At 39.4% G+C, this 22,649-nt stretch overlaps 1 long non-coding RNA gene across 9 annotated transcripts in view; it reads left to right on the forward strand.

The window, feature by feature from the left end:
* Positions 1 to 22,649, forward strand: part of LOC135229182 (uncharacterized) — a 508,721-nt gene that overhangs the window by 113,152 nt on the left and 372,920 nt on the right. For all 9 annotated transcript variants that reach the window (XR_010319954.1, XR_010319958.1, XR_010319952.1 and 6 more), the window contains one exon: positions 11,632 to 11,785. This is a non-coding gene — a long non-coding RNA (uncharacterized LOC135229182). The remainder of the gene's footprint in view (positions 1 to 11,631; positions 11,786 to 22,649) is intronic.

The raw sequence follows: 22,649 nt of genomic DNA on the forward strand, positions 1-22,649 counted from the left end.
GGGTTTAGGGGTTAGGGTTAAGGGTGTTAGTGTTTAGGGTTTTGGCATTTAGGGTGTTAGGGTTGAATGTGTTAGGGGTAAGGGTGTTAGGGTTTTAAGTGTTAGGGTTTACAGTTTAGGGTTAAGTGATAGGGTTAGGCTTAGACTCATTCTTAGGTTTAGGGCTAGGGATTTGAGGTTTAGGGTTTGGCGTTGGGTTTGGGGGTTGGGGTTAGGTTTAGGGCTAGGATTAGAGGGCTAGGGTTAGAGGGTTAGAGTTAGAGGGTTAGGGTTTCAGGTTAGCGTTAGAGGGTTAGGGTTCGAGTGTTAGGGTTAGGGTTAGGGTCGTTAAGGTTAGGGTGGTTAGGGGTTAGGTGTTAGGGTTTAGGGTATAGGGGTTAGAGTTTGGGTTAGGGTTAGAGTTTAGGGCCTTGGGGTTAGGACCTAAGGGCTTAGGGTCTTAGGGGCTTTGGGACTTAGGGCTTAGGGGCTAGAGTTAGAGGGCTAAGGCCAGAGGGCCAGGGTTATGGTTTGATTCCTGGTTGGCAATTTTTTTCCTTCAATATTTTGTATAAGTCATCCCATTGCCTTCTTGCCTCCATGATTTCTGCTGAGTAGTCCAAGTTTATCATTATTTACTCTCCTTTTTTGGTGACTTCCTTTATCCCTAGCCTCTCTTAAAATTCTCTTTATGTTTGATTTTGGCAAGTTTGATTATTATATGTCTCGGTCACTTTCTTTTGAGATCACCTTATGTGGAATTTGATGAGCATCTTTCATGATATCAGGGAAGTTTTCTGCCAACAAATCTTCAACAGTTCCCTGTGTATTTTCTGTTAGCCCTCCCTGTTCTGGTACTGCAATCACTCATAGTTATTTCTCTTGATAAAGTCCCACATGATTCTTTGGATTTCTTCATTTAAAATTCTTTTATCTGGTTTCTTTTCAAATATATTGGTCCCAAGAGTTTTATCTTCTATCTCAGTAATTCTGCCTTCCAGTTCTTCAGTTGTGCTCTTCTTACTTTCTATCGAGTTTTCTAACTCTGTAATTTTATTGTTAATCTTCTGAATTTCTGATTGCAGTCTCTCTATGGTTTCTTGCAGCTTATTAAATTTTTAATTATGTGCTTGAGTAACCTTTTTAATTTCTTCAGCTGCTTTATCTTTGTGTTCCTTGGCTTGTTCTGTATTTTGCCTCATTTCCTTCCTGATATCTTTGAGAGTTCTGTATATTAATCTTTTGTATTCTGTATCTGGTAATTCCAGGATTGCACCTTCATCGAGAAGATTCCTTGAGTCTTAGTTCTGAGAGCTTGTTGAAGCAATCATGGGTCAGCTTCTTTTTTTTTTATTTTAATAATTTTTATTGTGTTTTAAGTGAAAGTTTACAAATCAAGGCAGTCTCTCACATAAAAACTTATACACAACTTGTTACATATTCCCAATTACTTTCCCCCCAATGGGACAGCCCACTCCCTCCTTCCACTCTTTCTTTCCGTGACCATTTTGCCAGTTTCTAAGCCCCTCTACCCACCCATCTCCCTTCCAGGCAGGAGATGCCAACATAGTCTCAAGTGTCCACCCAAACCAAGTAGCTCACGCCTCACCAGCATCCCTCTCCAACCCATTGTCTAGTCCAACCCATGTCTGATGAACTGGCTTTGGGGATGGTTCCCGTAGTGGGTAAACGGAAGGTGTGGGGGCCATGATCACTGGGGTCCTTCCAGTCTCAGTCAGACCATTAAGTCTGGTCTTTTTATGAGAATTTGGGGTCTGCATCCCACTGTTCTGCTCCCTCAAGGGATCTCTGTTATGTTCCCCGTCAGGGCAGTCATTGGTTGTGGCCCGGCACTGTCTAGTTCTTCTGATCTCAGGATGATGTAATCTCTAGTTCATGTAGTCCTTTCTGTCTCTTGGGCTCGTTATTATCTTATGTTCTTGGTGTTCTCCATTCTCCCTTGATCCAGGTGGGCTGAGAATCATTGATGCATCTGAGATGGCTGCTTGCTAGCATTTAAGATGCCACTCTTCAAAGTGGGATGCAGAATGTTTTCTTAATAGATTTTATTATGCCAGTTGACTTAGATGTCCCCTAAAACCATGGTCCCCAAACCTCTGCCCCTGCTTTGCTGACCTTCGAAGCATTCAGTTTATTCAGGAAACTTCTTTGCTTTGGTTTAGTCCAGTTGTGCTGACCTCCACTGTGTTGAGTGTTGTTCTTCCATTCACCGAAAGTAGTTCTTGTCTATCTCTTTAGTAAATACCCCTCTCCTACCCTCCCTGCCTCCCCCCCTCATAACAACAAAGGAATATGTTCTTCTCAGTTTAAACTATTTCTCAAGATCTTATAATAGTGGTCTTATACAATATTTGACCTTTTGCTACTAATTTCACTCAGCATAATGCCTTCCAGGTTTCTCCATGTTATGAAGTGTTTCACAGATTCGTCACTGTTCTTTGTTGATGTGCAGTATTCCATTGTGTGAATATAGCATAATTTATTTATCCATTCATCCATTGATGGGCACCTTGGTTGGTTCCATCTTTTTGCTATTGTAAACAGTGCTGCAATAAACGTGGAAGTGCATGTATCTATTTGTGTAAAAGCTCTTATTTCTGTAGGATATATTCCGAGGAGTGGGATTGCTGGGTTGTATGGTAGTTCTATTTCTAGCTTTTTAAGGAAGCACCAAATTGATTTCCAAAGTGGTTGTATACCATTTTACATTCCCACCAGCAGAGTATAAGTGTTCCGGTCTCTCCACAGCCTCTCCAACATTTATTTTTTTGTGTGTTTTGGATTAATGCCAGCCTTGTTGGAGTGAGATGGAATCTCATTGTAGTTTTGATTTGCATTTCTCTAATGGCTAATGATCGAGAGCATTTCCTTATGTATCTGTTAGCTGCCTGAATGTCTTCTTTAGTGAAGTGTCTGTTCATATCCTTTGCCCATTTTTTAATTGGGGTGTTTGTCTTTTTGTGGTTGAGTTTTAGCAGAGTCATGTAGGTTTTAGAGATCAGGCACCGGGTGGAGATGTCTTAGCTGAAAACTTTTTCCCAGTCTGTGGGTGGTCTTTTTACTCTTTTGGTGAAGTCTTTAGATGAGCATAGGTGTTTGATTTTTAGGAGCTCCCAGTTATCTGGTTTCTCTTCATCATTTTTGGTAATGTTTTGTATTCTGTTTATGCCATGTATTAGGTCTCCTAATGTTGTCCCTATTTTTTCTTCCATGATCTTTATCGTTTTAGATTTTATGTTTGGGTCTTTGATCCATTTGGAGTTAGTTTTTTGCATGGTGTGTGGTAGGGGTCCTGTTTCATTTTTTGGAGGTGGCTATACAGTTACGCCAGCACCTTTTGTTAAAAAGACTATCTTCTCCCCAATTAACTGACACTGGGTCTTTGGCAAATATCAGCTGCTCATATGTGGATGGATTTATATCTGGATTCTCAATATTGTTCCATCGGTCTATGTGTCTGTTGCTGTACCAGTACCAGGCTGTTTTGAGTACTGTGACAGTATAATTTGTTCTAATATCAGGCAGAGTGAGTCCTCCCACTTTGTTCTTTTTTAGTAATGCTTTACTTTTCCGCGGCTTCTTTCCCTTCCATATGAAGTTGGTGATTTGTTTCTCCATCTGTTTAAAAAATGTCATTGGAATTTGGATCGGAAGTGCATTGTATCTATAGATGGCTTTTGATAGAATGGACAATTTTACAATGTTGTCTTCCTATCCACGAGCAAGATATGTTTTTCCAATTACGTAGGTCCCTTTTGTTTTTTTTGCAGTAGTACCTTGTAGTTTTCTTGGTATAGCTCTTTTACATTTTTGGTAAGGTTTATTCCTAAGTATTTTATCTTCTTGGGGGCTGCTGTGAATGGTATTCATTTGATGATTTCCTCTTCAATGTTCTTTTTGTTGATATAGAGGAATCCAACTGATTTTGTGTGTTTGTATTGTAATCTGAAACTTTGCTGAACCCTTCTATTAGTTTTCTTGAGGATTCCTCAGGGTTTTCTGTGTATAAGATAATGTCTTTGGAAATAGAGATAATTTTATTTCTTCCTTACCAATCTGGATGCCCTTTATTTCTTTGTCTAGCCCAGTTGCTCTGGCTAGGACCTCTAGCACAATGCTGAGTAAGAGCAGTGATAAAGGGGATCCTTGTCTGTTTCCCGTTCTCAAGGGAAATGCTTTCAGGCTCTCTCCATTTAGGATGATGCTGGGTATTGGCTTTGTATCAATACCCTTTATTATGTTGAGGAATTTTCCTTTTATTCCTATTTTGCTGAGAGTTTTTATCATGAGTGGGTGTTGGACTTTGTCAAATGCCTTTTCTGTATCAATTGATAAAATTATGTGGTTCTTGTCCTTTTTTTATGTGGTGGATTACGTTAATTGTTTTTCTAATATTGAACCAACCTTGCATACCTGGTATAAATCCTACTTGGTGATGGTGGATTATTTTTTTGATATGTTGTTGAATTCTACTGGCTCGAATTTTGTTGAGGATTTTTGCATCTATGTTCATGAGGGATATAGGTCTGTAATTTTCTTTTTTTGTGTTGTCTTTAGCTGGTTTTGGTATCAGGGTTATGCTGGCTTCATAGAAGGAGTTAGGTAGTATTCCGTCCTTTTCTATGCTTTGAAATACCTTCAGTAGTAGTGGTAAGTCTTCCCTGAAAGTTTGGTAGAACTTTGCAGTGAAGCCATCAGGGCCAGGGCTTTTTTTTGTTGGGAGTGTTTTGATTACCTTTTCAATCTCTTTTTTTGTTATGGGTCTATTTAGTTGTTCTACTTCAGTTTGTGTTAGTTTAGGTAGGTAGTGTGTTTCTAGGAATTCATCCATTTTTTCTAGGTTTTCAAATTTGTTAGAATACAATTTTTTGTAGTAATCTGATATGATTGTTTTAATTTCAGTTGGATCTGTTGTGATATGGCCCATCCCATTTCTTATTTGGATTATTGGTTTGTTTTACTGTATTTCTTTAGTCAGTCTGGCTAATGGTTTATCAATTTTGTTCATTTTTTCAAAGAAGCAGTTTTTGGCCTTGTTAACTCTTTCAATTGTTTTTCTATTCTCTAATTCATTTAATTTTGCTGTAGTTTTTATTTTTTGCTTTCTTTTGGTGCCTGACAGTTCCTTTTGTTGCTCTCTTTCTCTTTGTTCAAGTTGTAGGGACAGTTCTTTCATTTTGGCTCTTCTTTAATATGTGTGCCTTTATTGATATAAATTGACCTCTGAGCACTGCTTTCACCATGTCCCAAAGGTTTTCATAGGAAGTGTTTTCAGTCTTGTTGAATTCTGTGAATTTCTTTATTCCCTCCTTAAGGTCTTCCATAACCCAGTCTTTTTTGAGCAGGGTATTGTGCAGTTTCCAAGCATTTGATTTCTTTTCCCTGGTTTTTCTGTTATTGATTTTTACTTTTATGGTCTTTTGTTCAGAGAAGATGTTTTATAATATTTCAATGTTTTGGGTTCTGCAAAGGCTTGTTTTATGACCTAATATGTGATCTATTCTAGAGAATGTTTCATGTGCACTAGAAAAGAAATTATAGTTTGCAGCTGTTGGGTGGAGTGTTCTGTATAAGTCTATGAAGTGAAGTTGTTTAATTGTAGCACTTAGATCTTCCGTGTCTCTATTGAGCTTCTTACTGCATTTCCTATCCTTCACCGAGAGTGTTGTGTTGAAGTCTCCTGCTATAATTGTGGAGGTGTCTATCTCACTTTTTAATTCTGTTAACATTTGTTTTATGAATGTTGCGGCCCTATCATTGGGTGCATAAATATTTAATACGGTTATATGTACCTGGTAAATTGTCCCTTTAATCTTTATGTAGTGTCCTTCTTTATCCTTTGTGGTGGATTTAATTTTAAAGTCTATTTTGTTGGAAATTAATATTGCCTCTCCTGCTCTTTTTTGATTGTTGTTTGCTTGATATATTTTTATCCATCCTTTCAGTTTTGGTTTATTTGTGTCTCTTAACTCTAAAGCGTGTCTCTTTTAGGAAGCATACAGACTGATCGTGTTTTTTTATCCAGTCTGCAACTTTCTGTCTCTTTATTGGTGAATTTAGTCCATTTACATTAAGTGTAATTATAGATAAGTATGAGTTTAGTGCTGTCATTTTGATGCCTGTTTTTGACAATTTCATTTTCCATTTACTTTTTTGTGCTGAGTTTTTCTTTGTAGAATGTGTGTTCCTCCTTTTTATAGTAGTTGAATTTATTTTGGTGAGTCGTTATGTTTATCTTGGTTTTTATTTTGAAGTATGGAATTGTTAGACCTTGTTGTGGTTACCTTAATATTTACCCTGGTTTGAGTAAGTAAAAACCTAAGTTGTTTCGCCCTGTATCGCCTTGGTTTCCTCTCCATATGTAATTTCTAAGCCTCCTGTATTTAGTCCCTCTTTTTTCACTATCGTAATCTTTTACATAATCACATCAATGATTCCCTGTTTTGAGTAATTTTTTTAATTAATCTTATTTTGTTTTTGTGATTTCCCTATCTGGGTTGATATCAGGATGTTTTGTTCTGTGACCTTGTGTTGTGTTGGTATCTGATATTATTGATTTTCTGACCAAAGAATTTCCTTCAGTAATTCTTGCAGTTTTGGTTTGGTTTTTGCAAATTCTCTAAGCTTGTGTTTATCTGTAAATATCTTAATTTCACCTTCATGTTTTAGAATTTTGCTGGATATATGATTGTTCGCTGACAGTTTTTCCTCTTTCAGTGCTCTATATATGTTATCCCATTGTCTTCTTGCCTGCATGGTTTCTGCCGAGTAGTGCAAACTTATTGATTCTCCTTTGTAGGTAACTTTTCGTTTATCCTTGGGTGCTTTTGAAATTTCTCTTTATCTTTGGTTTTGGCAGGTTTGATGATATGTCTTGGTGATTTTCTTTTGGGATCTGTTTTGTATGAGGTTCGATGAGCATCTTGGGTAGATATCTTTTCATCTTTCACAATGCCAGGGAATTTTTCTGCCATCAGATCTTCCACTGTTCTCTCTGTATTTTCTGTTATCCCTCCCTGTTCTGGAACTCCAATCACACGCAAATTACTCTTGATAGAGTCCCTCATGATTCTTAGGGTTTCTTCATAGTTTTAAATTCTATTTGATTTTTCTTCAACTATATTTGTGTCAATTGTCTTATCCTCCAGCTCCCCCACTCTTCATTCCAGTTCCTCGATTCTGCTCCTGTGACTTCCTATTGAGTTGTCTGATTCTGTGACTTTATTGTTAATCTTTTGGATTTCTGAATGCTGTCTCTCTATGGATTCTTACAGCTTATTAATTTTTTCACTATGTTGTTGAATAATCTTTTGGATATCTTTAACTGCTTTATCCGTGTATTCCTTGGTGTTTTCTGTAGATTGCCTTATTTCATTTGTGAGGTCATTCCTGATGTCTTGAAGAATTCTGTATATAATTTTTTTATATTCTACATTTGGCAATTCTAGGAATGTATCTACATCTGGGAATGATTTTGATTCTTTGATTTGGGGGTTTGTAGAAGCAATCATGGTCTGCTTCTTCATGTGATTTGATGTCGACTGCTGTCTCTGAGCCATCTATAAGATATTGTAATATTTTCTTTTATATTTGCTCACTGAGTCTTATCTTCTTATTTTGTTTTGTTACAATACACCCAGATGGGCTACTAGATTGTGGTATCGTGATTGATGTAGCTTTTGAATCACTTACGTCCTATTACCAGCTTGCCTGAGCTGTTACCAGGTATATAAGTGTATGAGTCCATTCACTATTCTTGAATAGAATCAGCTCAGGTGTCCTGATAGCTGGTCACCTAGTGTGTGGTGTAGGCTCTCACGTATTATCTTAGAGGAGTAGTGGTGATGGTTGTATGCACCAGTTTCTATTAGTGGCATGGGGTCACATTTCGAGGAGGGCAGGATGCTGACAGCCTTCCTTCAAGTGACAGTGAGGTAGGTGTGGCTCTATTCTCTAGAGCACTCTGGTGCGTGGGCTTTGCAGCTGTATCTTAGGCACCCAATGCTTGGGTAGGCGTCACTATTCTCAGACCCCTCTAGCAGGTGGCTAGGTGATGTGGGTGGAGTCTCAGCCCTCAGTTCGCTGGTGCGGATCAGCGAGGGCTCTGTTTAATAGGTAGAGAGGTATCTGACCTCCAAAACTTGCCTTTCCACTGCTGAGCTAAAACAATTATGGTCAGATCTCTATCAGAATTGCCTTTACATTGTAATAGCCACCTAGTTACCTGTAGGGTGAAAGCCAAAGACTATGGGTCTGTTAATGCCTGGATGGAGCTGATTCTGTATTGTTATTTCAGTTTAGGGAAGTCAGGGAAGGATTTTTTCTTTGATTGTTAAATGCTGCTTTTCTCAGGCCAGGAGAATGGGTTAGAAAAGAAAGAAGAAAAAAAATCCAGCAGTGCACTTCACTCTCTGGCACAGAGAATTCCAATGTTAATGAAGCTGGCTGGGACAATGAGGGGTGGAATCAGATATATAGAAGAGAGTAGCCTGGCAAAATATAGAAAGTTACTTATGTTGTTTGGTGAGGACTGTTTTTTCTGAGATTCCAGAGCATTGTGTCGCTCGTGTGTGGTGGCTGGATCCCTGCTGAGACTGTCCCAGAGGGTTAGGGCTGCGTCCATGCTCACACCGTCTCAGGAATCCACAATTGGCTCCCCCACACTTAGTCCAAAGCCCAGCACCAGGGTTTCCTTTCTGGGACTCTGCACTCCAGGCTCCAAAACCAGTCGCTGCTTCCCTATAGTTTTTCGTTTCCCTGTCAGCCGCGTCTGTGTGGAGCCTGTGTGTGCTGCCTGGGTCCCCTCTGAGGTTGGTCCTGAGGGTTGGGCCTATATCTGTTCTTCCCTGTCTCAGTAAGCCACAATCAGCCCCACCACTCTGACACCAGGAAACCGCGAGGGCTCAAGGCTGTGGCGTGGGACACTGGCTCTGGAAGCGGTCCCTGCTGCAGCGTGGCTTTTCACTCCCCCGTCACTCAGGTCAACTCCTTAGTTCTGTGTTTGATGGTCAGGGTTTGTAGATTGTCCTTTATGTAATCAGTTCACTTGTTTTTTCGAGTCTTTGTTTCAAGAGGGATAAGCGGAATCTTCTACCTAGTCAGCCATCTTGGTCCTGCCCCCGTGTCTGCCTCTTTATGTGATTTGATATTGACTGTTGTCTCTGAGCCATCTATAAGTTATTGTATTAGTTTATTTTATGCTTGCTTTTTGTATCCTAGCTTCTTGCTTTGTTTAGTTTTGGTATACCCAAATAAGCTGCTTGAGTGCACTAGGTTGATTACTTTCACCTTTGAAGCTCTAATATACTATCACCAGATGGCTAGCACTGTTACCAGGCATATGAGCCTAGGAGTTCATTTACTTTTCTTGTATGGATTCAACTCAGGTGCCCAGGTAGTTGTTCATAAAGTGTGTGGTACAGGCTCTGTCCTACAGTCTTAGAGGGGCAGGGGTTATTGGTGTAGGCAGAAGTATCTGGCTGCAGTAGGGGGTCAGAGTCTGATCAAGGCAGGGGGCTGACAGCTGTGCTCTGAGTGTCTGTGAGGAAAGTGCATCCCTGTTCTGTAGAGCACACGGGTGGGTTCTGCAGAAGGGCGATGGGCACCCAATGCTTTTGGTTGTAAGTTCTGGGCGGTACTACTTATCCTTGGAGCCCTGTCACAGGTGGCTAGGTATTGTGGGTGGAGCCACCAGTCCTTAGGCCCCTGATGTGGGTAGGTGAAGACCCTGTTTAATAGGCAAAGCAGTGTCAAACATCAAACACCCATCTTTCCACCGTCCACCTGAAACAGTTGCAGTCTGGCAACAAGGGCCTATTCTCCTGAAATGGGCCCACACAGGTCCGTGCTGGGGTGAAAGGTATTCAAAGCCCATGGACTGTTTGTGCCTGAACAAGAGCTGCTTCTGTCCTGAGCTCCCCAGCTTAATTGAGCTGGCAGATTATCTTTCCCCCAGTTGCGAACTTATACCTTCTTCAAGGATGGAAAAATGGCTCAGAGTGGTACCAGGGCCTATCTCAGGCCCAGGGAAGTTGACAGCCACTGAAGCCGGCTTGGGGGCTGGGGGCGTGGTAAAATAAACACAAGTAATTAGCTTTTGCCGAGAGTGTTGTTCTTCTCTTGTTCTGGAGGTGTGAGTGGTCTGTGCAACTAGCTGTCTTTCCGTGAGCGAAGCGTCTCTGTAACGTTACTGCCAGCCCCACTGCAGTCGCTCCAGGGAATGGTGCCTGAGGGTTCCTGGCTATTCAGGTCCAGTAACTCCTCTCCACTTCTGAATAGTCTCTCCCTCCCCCTGCCGCTGAGTCCATTTTCTAACTTTACCTTTGGTGTTCAGGGCTCCTAGCTTGTCATAAATATAATCGCTTCACTTGTTTTTTCTGGTCTTTTTTTGTAAGAGGGATCACTGGTGGCGTCTCAATACTCAAAACTTCATCATTTCTTCCTTTCACTTTAGCTACTCGACATTCAAGAGCAACGTTCAGAGTCTCTTCCGACATCCGTTTTGGTCTTTTCTTTCTTTCCTGTCTTTTAAAGGATCTCTTGCTTTCTTCATGTGTGATGTCCTTGATGTCATTCCACAGCTCGTCTGGTCTTCAGTCGTTAGTGTTCAACACGTAAAATGTGTTCTTGAGGTGGTCTCTAAATACAGGTGAGATATACTCAAGGTCATATTTTGGCCCCTTTTGACTTATTCTAATTTTCTTCAGTTTCAACTTGAACTCCCATATGAGCAATTGACAGTCTGTTTCACAATCGATCCCTGGCCTTGTTCTGACTGATGATATGAGGTTTCCCATCTTCTCTTTCCACAGATGTAGTCAGTTTGATTCCTGTGTATTCCATCTGGTAAAGTCCACGCGTATAGCTGCCGTTTATGTTGTTGAAAAAAAATATTTGCAGTGGATGAGTCACTGGTCTTGCAGAATTCTTTCATGAGATTTCTGGTGTCATTTATTTCATCGATGCTGTATTTTCCAACTACTTTTCCTTCTTTGTTTCCAACTTTAACATTCTAATGACCAGTAATTATCAATGCATCTTGATTGCATGTTTGATCAATTTCAGGCTGCAGAAGTTGTTTAAAATCTTCAATTTCTTTATCTTTGGCATTAGTGGTTGGTGCATCAATTTGAATAGTCGTATAAACTAGTCTTCCTTGTAAGTGTATGGATTTTAGCCTATTAGTGACAACATTGTACTTCAGGCTAGATCTTGAAATGTTCTCTTTGATGATATGTAACGTCATTCTTTTGACTCTAGTGGAATATCCATGTTTGTAAGACTGCTCACAGACTGTTTCACCAGAGAGTTTTCTGGTACTGCAACATCTACCACTAATCTCTGTGATCCCTGTGAATTGGCAAAATAAGAATAGTGCTATAGATTTCTTCCAAATACAGAAAACATAAGTATGAAAATGTTCTTGCTATTGATTATGTTCTTTACCAATCTGTTTGTATGGGATTTTTGGTACTTCACTTGAAAAATGAGTCCAAGGTACTGTGATGTGATTGTTTACTTTGTGTGGCCTTTCTAGCCATGGTCTTATAACATCCACCCTGGTGCTTGGGCAGGACTGTGTGATAGGGTAATTGTGGCTCACCAAGGGGATTGTTTATTTTCCCTTCAAAGAGAACCAGTTCCAGAGCAAAGAGGAGGATTCAACTCCCATCAAGGAAGAACAGCCAAGAGCCGAGCGTATATTATGGACCTGAGATCCCTGCACTGAGAAGCTCCTAGAAGCAGGAGACTGAGATAGAGAGAGGAAGCTGTAACCCTGAAGATGGTAAGATGCCATGGCAGGAGAGACCGAGCAACAGGGACCTGGCTATAGGAGATGATGGCCCAGGGAGAAGGAAAGCTGAGTGCCTTTGGAGAGAGGCCGGCCCAAGGCCAGGCAGAGGCACGCCTATCAGCACAGGAGGGAAGAGGCTGTCCTGATAGAAGAACTGTATTCTGAGTGTCTTTGAGCCTGAGCTATAACTGTTACTTCCCTAATAAACCCCATAATCGTGAATATGGACTATGAGTTCTGTGTGGCCATTGCAATGAGTTATTGAACCCAGCAGAGAAGTAGGGAGTGCTGTGTGAGGGACAGTTGGTGTCAGAGTTAGTGAAGATGGTGGAGAGAGGATAGTTTTTCACCAATGCCTTCAATGCAGCTTCGATTTCTTCCTTTTATACCATCAGTTCTTGATCTTATGCTACCTCTTGAAATGGTTGAAAATTATCCAGTTCTACTGCAGTGGCTGTATTAATATCAGACAAATTATACTTCAGAAAAAGGAGTATTATTGGGAATAAGTAGGGACATAACATAATAGAGGTTCAATTCTCCAAAAAGATACAACACTCCTAAATGTGTACGTGTCTAACAACAGGGCTCCAAAATACAAAAACTAATAAATCTGAAAGGGGAAATGGACAAATACGCATTTATAACTGGTATCAGTACTTTTCTATCAATAATTAATAGAGCCCTGCTAGTTGAAGTCCAAAGCATCTGTATGAACCACTCATGGATGTCTATGTGTGTGTATGTGTGTATGTATGTATATAGTATAAAGAGAAGTAATACAGAAATAAACATAGATACATGTTGTAGTCCTTGGGAGGTACAAACGGTTAATGCATTCAGCTGCTAACCAAAATGTTGGAGGTTTGAGTCCACCCAGAGGCACTTTGGAAGAAAGGCTTGGTGATCTACTTTTGAAAAATTAGCCATTGAACTGACACACTTGTGTGTCAGTACTACTCTGACACACATGAGGGGAGGGGTCACCATGAGTCAGATCAGCTTGATAGCAATCGAATGATTTTTTTATGCATTCTGCCAATGTTTGTCTTTTAATTGGTATCTTAGGCTGGGTTCTCTAGAGAAACAAAACCAGTGAGGTGTATATATATATATTTATATATAAATAGCTTTATATCAAGAAAATGGCTCACGAGGCTGTAGAGGCTGGTAAGTCTCAAGTCCATGGGTCAGGCTTGTGGCTTCTCCTGACTCACATAGATGCAGGGACTGCAGAACTCAAGATCTGCAGGTCATACAACAGGTCTGTGGCTCACAGGCTGCAAAGGCTGACAGATCTCAAGATCGGCAGGTAAGCTGGCAGGCCGTGGCTCACAGACTGCGGAGGCTGGTGAATCCCAAAATTGGAAGGTAAGCTGAGAGTTCAAGTCCCAAAAACTTGAGATCAGATGAAGAGGAGCCAGCTGCAGGATTCCGAGTGAGCAAAAACTCAAGAGCCTTGCCAGAAAGTCCACCTATATTGGATGCAGTCCACACCCCCGAGGAAACTCCCTTACATCTGATTGGCTACTCACAGCAGATCCCATCATGGAGGTAATCACATTATATCACATCTCATCATGGAAATGATTGCATCGTTATACGACTGCTAAACTACATCATAACTGCCAAAGCACTGAGAATCATGGTCCAACAAAGTTGACACACAACTTTAATGATCCCAATTGTGAATTTAATCTATTTAAATTTAAAGCGATTAATGATAAGGAAGGACTTATGTCTTCTACTTTGTAGTAGGTCATATACGTATTTTGTTTCTCATTTTCTTCACTACCGTCCACTTTCGTGTTTGACTGATTTTTTTCAAGTGTACAATTTTGATCCTCTCCTTATTTCCTTTCCTTATATTTTTTAACTTCTTAGTGGTGATCATGAGGATTACAATTAATATCTTATGTTTATAACAATCTTCTTTTAATTAATACAAATTTAGCTTCAACAGTATACAACATTCTGCTTTTATTCAGCTCAGTTACCTCCCCTACTTACGTTGCTGTTACAAAAATTGCATCTTTATACATTGTGTGTCCATTAAGAGAGATGTATAAGTATTTTTATGCATTTGTGCTTTAAATCATATATGAGAAAAAGAGAGGCGTGATATAAAAATATTACTGACTTTGTTTTATCTAAGTAGTTACCTTTACAGAGTCTTCGTTTCTTTTTATGGCTTCAAGTTACTGTCTAGTGTCCTTCCGTGCCAGCCAGGATGATTCCCTGTAGCATTTCTCATAAGGCAGTTCTGCTGCTAACACCCTCCCTCAGGTTTTGTGTATCTGGGCATGTCTTAATTTCACCTTCATTTTTGAAAGATAGTTTTGCTAGATATTGACATCTTGGTTCATAGTTTTGTTTCTGTATTTTTTTTCCAGTACCTTAAATACATCATTCGACTATTTTCTTGTCTCAATGGTTTCTGATGAAAAATCAACAGTTAAACTTGTTGAGACTCTCTTGTACATTAAAAAAAAAATTTTTTTTGTACATTAGGGGTCACTTATCTGTCGCTGCTTTCAAGTTTCTATCTTCGTCTTTTGACATTTTGATTATGTCTGTCTGTGGATATCTATGTATTTACTGTCCTTTGAGTTTATTGAGCTTCTTGGATATCTAGATGACATTTGGGAAACTTCCAGTCATTACATTTTTAAATATTCTTTCTGTCCTTTCATCTTTCTTTCCTTTCTGGGACTCCTTAATGAGTATGTTGGTATGCTTGATGTTGTCCCGCAGGTCCCTTAGGCTCTGTTCATTTTCTTCATTCTTTTTCCTTTATGCTCCTCAGTTAGAACAATTTCAGTTGTGCTTTTTCAAGTTTACATTTTCCTGCTTTCTTGCTCAAATCTGCTGTTGAGCTCCTCTAATGAAATTTTTATTTCAGCTATTCAACTTTTCAGCTCTATAATTTCTATTTGGTTCTTTTGTATAATATTTCTTTATTAATGTTTTCTACTTGTTCATACATTCTTCTCTTGGTTTCCTTTTTTTGTGTGTGTGTTTATGGTTTGTTTAGCTCTTTGAGGAAATTTAAGACAATTGGTTTAAAATCTTTGTCTAGTAATCCCAATATCTGTGTTTCCTTAGGGATGCTTTCTGTTCATTTCTCTTCTTTCTTTCTTCTTAACAAATGAACCATCCTTTTCTTTTTTCTTTTTATGACTTAGAATAGTGTGTTGCAAACTGGATATCTTAAATATTATAATGTAACTCTGGAAATCAGATTCCCTCCTGTCATTAGGGTTTGCTTTTTTTTTTTTTTTTTTAATTGTTGAGGGCCAGTCATCCATTTGCTTAGTGATGTTTCCAAACTATTTCTGCAGAGATTGTATGTCTTCTCATGTGTGGACACTGAAGTTCTGTTCTGTTATCTCAGCAGTCAGTTCATGACCTGACAGTGCTTTCTTTAAACGCTTGTAGCCAAAAAGAAAAAGTAACATTATCCCAGTCTTTGCAGATTGGCTCTGAACTGGCGCGTTCTTTCAATGCTAAGCAAGAGTGCCTAAAACTCTGCCCTAGCCTTCACTTCCTGCCCCCATGGAGCCCAAAGATCAGCCAGAGGTGCAAGCCTAAAGCTTTGTCAGGATCTTTATGAGCATATCTTCATCCTTAGGCAAGAACATTGCACTTCAGATTCCTCAGTATATATGGTAGCCCTTCAAAGCCCTTAAACCACCAACCATTGTCCTCTCAGCCCTTTTTCCAAGCTTTTGGATGTCTCTGCTGTTTTCTCTGTCCTTCATCCTTTGACCCTGGAGGTAGGACCAATTCTTTTTAGCTTCGTACTTCTGAGTTTCCATCACATTATACATTTTTTCTTGTGTGCTGTTGAGTCAATTCTGACTCATAGTGAATATAGGATGGAGTAGAACTTCTCCAAAGGTTTCTAAGGCTGTAATCTTTATGGAAGGGAACGGTCATATCTTTCTCCTGTGGAGTAGTTGGTGGATCAAATCAAAAGGTTTAAGAGCTGAGTGCTTAACCACTGCACTACTGGGGCTCCTTTTGACATCATGCATCATAATAGATTTTTAACACACCCCTCAGAAACATAGAAGTCCATAAATTATCAAGGATACAGAAGATTTAACATGTAAAAAAATACCAAATTGATATATGTGTATGTGTGTGTATTATCTAACCATGAAAGAATATACATTCATCTCATGCACATACATAGTGTGTATAAAAATTAACTGTATACTGTGTTATAAAGCAAGTCTCAACAAATTTCAAGAGTCTGCAATAACATAGAGGATACTATGTAAGTACACCATAATTAAAAAAAAAAACCATCTTAGAAAATGAAAATACAAAATCTCCATTTTTTTTTATGTAAGTACACCATAATTAAAAAAAAAAAAAACATCTTAGAAAATGAAAATACAAAATCTCCATGTGCTCGGATATTTTAAAATACTATGAGTCAAAAAAGACATCATAATGAAAATTAGAATACATTTTGAAGTGAACAATTATGAACATAGTGCATATAAAAATTTGTGCAGTACAGACAATATAATATAGGAAACTTATAGCCTTAAAAATATAATTGGAAAGAACAAATCTTGAAAAATAAGTGAGTTAAACATCCATTCAAAATGTTGGGAAAAAACCAGAAACGAACATTCATAGGAATTTTTGTTTCTATTAATGATTGAATACATGCAACAGACGATCAACAAAGACTAAAGTTGATTCTTAGAAAATGCTAGTAAAATTGACAAACTTTAGGCAAGATTGATCAAGTGAAAAAGAATGAAGATATAAAAAACGAATATCAGGAATTAGAAAGAAAATGACTACAGATCTTGCAGAACATAAAGATAATGTGAGAATGTTATGAACCGTATTAGCCAATAAATTTGCAAATTTAGGTAAAGTAGGCAAACGTATCATACCATGTAAGTTAATAACAACGATTCAAGAAGAAACAGGAAGCAAAAGTAATTCCACAACTGTTAATAGAATTGAATTAGAGCTCAAACTATTCTCAAAAAGAAAACTTCATATCAGATGGCTTTTCCTGCAAATTCTGCCAAATATTCAAGAAATATTTCACAAATTCTTCAATATAAAATGAAATATATACCCAAACTCATTTTATAAAGCTTGTAGAATGAATATTGATACCAAAACCTGAAAAGAGAAGCAGAAGATGGGAAAATTACAGGCCAATGTCACTGATGAACATAGATGCAAAATATAAAAATAAATAGGCAAAACAAATCCAGCAATACTCTAAAGAAGAATATATTATGACCAAGTTGGGTCTATCCCAAGAATTCAAGGTTAGTTTAACATTCGAAAATGAATCAGTATAATTTGCCATATGTACAGGAAAAATAAATGTGATTATATTAATAGGTGTAATAAAATAAGTATTTGATAACCTTCAGCATCCACTCATGTTTTTTAAAAGAACGTCTAGCATGCCATGAGACCAGAAGAACCAGAAGGTTCCCGGCTGCTGTCGCTGAACATTTTGATCAAAGAGTCCATAGAAAAGCCCTGATCAAAAGGGGGAAAATGCAGAACAGAATTTCAAATGAACCCTAGACTTTTTGGAGCCACTGAGGGTGAATGAACTCCTGAAACTATTGCCGTGAGATAATCTTTAAACATTACACCAAAAGCATTCCCTTGAATCATCTTAAAACCGAAGTATGAAAAAGAAAAAACCAAACTGTTGCTGTTGATTCCAACTCAGAGACTCTGTAAGACAGAATAGCACTGCCCCATAGAGTTTCCAAGCTGCAGGTGGTGGATTCAAACTGCTCTTCTTTTGCTTGGCTACCGTATCACTTAACCACTGTGCCATGAGGGCTCCAGAACATTAGCTTACTTAACTAATAAAAATGGTCTACCTTGAGCATATGCTCTTTTAAGAACTGTCTACATGGCATCAGATTGACAACAGCTACTGAAAAGATTAGATAGGAACCTTAAGGAGCAGTGGGTTTATGTTAATGACAGAGGAACAACTCAGAAAAGGAGGGTAAGAATGGTTGCACAACTTCAAGAATGTAGCCAGTGTTATTAAATTGTACAGGTAGAAACTGTTGAGTTGGTGTATGTTTTGCTGCATATATTCTCAACCAGAAAAAATACAGGTAATAATTAACAAAAAATGTCAAGGAGAGCTAAATATTTTGAAAATAAGACAGAGTTGCATGTGAGGGAATGAGTGGGGTGAGCTGTTTTAGATTAATAGTAAAGGCTTCTGGGAGCAGGATATTTGAGGAGATAACTGACCTATATCAAAGGAGAGAATAGCTGTATGAAGTTCTGAAGGGAGGGATATTGCCAATAAAGGAAAGAGTTGTTTCTGAGGCCCTTAAATAACCAAGTGTTTTGGCACGTTTGAGGAAGCTCAGGAAAGAAGTCATGGCTAGTGTGGAGTGAACCAAGGGAAGACTGTTAGGAAATGAGGTTAGTATGGTGAGCAAGCCCCGCATCATGAAAGACCATGGGAAGGATTTGGGAATTTTTCCTAATTGCCATGAGAAGCCACTGAAATGATGCTGTTATGTAGATTGTAAGAGGGAAGATCGGTGCATGGAGTCCAGTTTTAACCAAGAGATGATGGTGGATGTAAGGTGGAGGTAGTGAGAAGTGGATAGAGTCAGGATTTATGTTAAGGTAGTGCCAAGAGTCCAGAATATGTCAATGGATTGGATGCAAGATTTGAATAAAGGAGAGAAATCAAGGATGATTTCTAGGTTTTTGTCCTGAACGACCCAGAGGATAGTGAGAACATTTGCTGAGATAAGGAAGACTGGGAGGTAGATAAGACACTTGGACGAAGAATTTTGTTTGAACCACATTAAGTTTGAGATGCCTAGTAGACATTCAAGGGGAGATGTGAGGTCAGCCATTGGTGAAGGAACAGGGCAGAGTATGTAAATGAGGGTATCCTAGGGCTCAGGTGGAATTGACTGCCATGAATTGGCTCAGATAACCTAGACAGTGAGAAGTGATGAGTGACGTTACTTAAACAGGGCATGGAAATCAATGAAAAAGGTGTGGGAATGGGAGGGAAGCTAAGGTAGAGAAGTTTCTCTCTCCCTAAACCTGATTAGCTGGATTTGAAGACATCATAAGTTCCTGTATGAGAAATATCCAGCAAATTACCAGTTGATTTAATAAATTGATAACAAAGTCCACCTTTCAGCCAAAGATTGAAAAGCAAACAAACCAATTGTCATCCAGTGAATTCTAACTCTTAGCAACCCTATAGGACGGAGTAGAACTACCCCATACGGTTTCTAAGGAGCAGCTGATGAATTCAAACTGCAGACCTTTTGGTTAGCAGCTGAGCTCTTACCCACTGCACCACCAGGACTCAGACCAAGAATAACACATGTGAGGAACTTACTCCTTAGTTCAATCAAGTATGTAGAAATTGAAATTTGTAATTTTGGAGATTCCTCTCTTTTTTTTTCGAAATGGGGGGCATTGAGATGGAGGATTTTCCTATGCCCACCATCCTAAGGGATTTAATTAACCCATAGTTGAGACATTGTAAACATTTGAAGAAATTATTACCTTTGAGAAATTTGAGGGTGAGTAGGCATATCACCTGGCTCCTCTTAAACTCCTTTTAAAAACCTGACTTGAAGACTCACCTGCCTTTTTGAATAAGTGCCAGCTTGAATAGGCAGGGTTCAGGGAATTGCCAACCAAAGGTATGGTTTCTCCAGAGGCCTCCAAGGGGTGTAAAAGAAGAGCGGAGCCAGACCCCGTGCTTGGGACACACCCTTGGTAGGAAATATTTGAGTGTGTGTGTGGTGGGAGTGCACTGGGTGTGGGAGAGTGGGGTGGGTGGGTAATAGGGAAATGCCTGGTTTTTTTTAAGAAACAGTTTTTTACTTTTTTTTTTTTTTTAATTACAATGAACAGTTCAGTGGAGACATGTTCCTTATGTGCAGGGGCTAGTGGAAGTGCTGACAGCTGAGAATGTAGCCTGCTCCCCAAGTGCCAGTTGGCATTTTGGAGAGAAAACTTGATGTTTGGAGCACTGACTGGCCCTGCCTTTTCTAAATAATTAAGGGTGGTGGGGTGGTGGTAAGAGAAAGAGGATGGTCTATGAACACTGACCCTGGAAAATTAACTCCCGAGTGTGTGGGTTGTGGATAGCAGGAAAAGAACATCACCCGCAAATGACAGCAGTGCCTTTATTTATTTATTTATGCTTCTTTTTAGTTCTGAGTTGTTTTTAAGCCAGAAATTAATGGGGCCACCATGAGTTTTCAGAGAATGAGTTTTACAAAAATCTAAGTGTTTTAAATATTGCAAGGATTTACTTATATGTGCTGTATATGAGAAAAGTCCTTCCAGTTATAGGGAGGAGAAAGAAAGTATATTCAGGAATTAAATTTTCACAGTTCTCTGAATTCTTATATTTCTCCTGTTGTCCATTTTTCTTTTTTTGTCCTTCATCCACCCCTTCCACCTTGACCCACTGTCTTCATCATCTAGTGCTGCCATAACAGAAATACCATGAGTGGATGGCTTTAACCGAGAGAAATTTAATACCTCACATTAAAGTAGGCTAATAGTCCACATTCAAGGCATCAGCTCTAGGGGAAAGCTTTCTCTCTCTTTCGGCTCTGGAAGAAGGTCCTTGTCCTTAGCCTTCCCATGGTCAAGGAGCTTCTCAGGTGCAGGGACCTTGGGTCCAGAGGACGTGCTCTGCTCCTGGTGTTGCTTTCTTGATAGTCTGAGGCCCCCAACTCTCTGCTTGCTTCCCTTTCGTTTTATCTCTGGAGAGATAAAAGGTGGTGCAGGCCACACCCCAGGGAAAGGTGACCTGAGTGAGGGTGGTGTTACAATCCCACCCTAATCCTCTTAAAGTAAAATTACAATCACAAAATGGAGGACAACTACACAATAGTGGGAATCGTGGCCTAACCAAGTTGAGACACACATTTTTTAGGGTCATAATTCAATCCATGACACCCACCAAACCAAACTTGTCACCATCAAGTTGATTCCAACTCATAGAGACCCTAGTTGATTTGAACTCATAGAGACCCTATAGCATAGAATAGAACTATTCCATAGAGTTTCCAAGGACTAGTTGGTGGATTCGAACTGCTGACCTTTTGGTTAGCAGCTGAGCTCTTAACCACTATGCCACCAGAGCTCCTCTTGATCCACAGTCCACCCTAATTCACCACTGTGTTAGAAACTAAGGTTTTGCTACTCTGAAATAAGAACCTTTTACTATACTTTTGTGTTAGTGGTTGCTTTTGGTACGTCTTTAAGCACTGAACAGTTACCTCATACCCGTTAAAAACCCATTGCCACTGCGTCTATTCCAACTCATAGCGGCCCTATAGGGCAGAGCAGAACTGTGCCATAGACTTTCCAAGGAGCGCCTGGTGGATTTGAACTGATGACCTTTTGGTTAGCAGCCGTAGCTCTTAAACAGTACACCACCAGCGTGGGAGGGGTTTAATTGATAACATGACGTCTGGGCTCCAAGGGAGATGGAATGGATGTGCAGGAGAAGGGCATGCAGAGTCTGCCTGTATAGTCCCCAGAACTCTGTTCAAGATCATAACACACCTCAGTAATCACTTGAATCTAAACATACAACTTTAACAGTTGATGTAAATGACTTTACACATGAATTTTGGAACTCAACTCTTTTTCAATGGAAGTTCCTTCAACCTAGCCATTTGTTTGTATTCCCTTAATAATTATGAAAGCTAAAAATTATTGTGTTCATTCTGTGTGTAAGGCCTTTTTCTAAGTGCCTTGTGTGTTTTATTTAACCTGCGTAACAACCTTTTGCATAAGACCCATTTTAGAAATGGGAAACTGAGGCAGTGAGAGGTAAAGTAACGTGCCCAGATCACCCAGCTGATAAATTGAGTTAGGATTTAAACCCAGGCAGTTTGTTTCAGAATTTGCTTATGTAATCACTGTACATGACAGCAGTGAGCCCTAGTGGCTCTGTGGTTAAAGAACTTGGCTGCTAACTGAAAGGTCAGTGGTTCGAACCCACCAGCCTCTCTGTAGGAGACAGATGTGGCAGTCTGCTTCAGTGAAAACCCTATGGGGCAGTTTTACTCTGTCCTTTGGGGTCACTGTGAGTTAGAATCGACTTGATGACAGTGGGTTTTGGCACATAATACTAATGTGCAGTGTATTCTGTACGCCGTGTATATGTTCAGAAACTAATTTTCCGAACATTTATGCCATATATAGATTACCAATCCAGTTGCCGTTGAGGAGATTTTCACTCATGACGACCCCGTGAGTTTTCAGAGTAGGACTGCCCTCCATACGGTTTTCAATAGCTGTGACTATTTGGAGGTAGATTGCCAGGCCTTTCTTCCAAGGCAACTCTGAGTGTATTTAAACTGCCAACCTTTCAGTTAGTAGCTGAGCACTTAACTCTTTGTGCCACCTAATACATATATATACTAGGAGGTTTTCCTCCTTATTTGTACTTTAACGTTTTTTAGACTCTTACGAATACTTGTTCCTGGCAGTGAACTGGATGCTAAAGAACAGAATAGGCACATGTAACCCTCTCTCACCTTCTCCCTCCCCTCTTTCACAGAGATGAAATGAAAAGGAATTAATGAAGACAGATCACTGGATTAGGGCCCATACTCAGGGCTATAACAGCATGGGGAGTTTCTCCTGTCACTTCAGTTCTTGTTCAGGAATTGGTACCTGCTTTTTGTGAATCACAAAGACCAGTGCTGTATATCAAGCCATTTAGATTTGGGGTATGGAGCAGTGATTTAAAAAAATTAAATTTTATTTTCAGAGATTTTTTCTATTAATTGTTTACATTTATTTTAATTGTGTATTCTAA

The sequence above is a fragment of the Loxodonta africana genome, unplaced genomic scaffold, assembly GCF_030014295.1.
Source record: "Loxodonta africana isolate mLoxAfr1 unplaced genomic scaffold, mLoxAfr1.hap2 scaffold_122, whole genome shotgun sequence".
Lineage (NCBI taxonomy): Eukaryota > Metazoa > Chordata > Mammalia > Proboscidea > Elephantidae > Loxodonta > Loxodonta africana.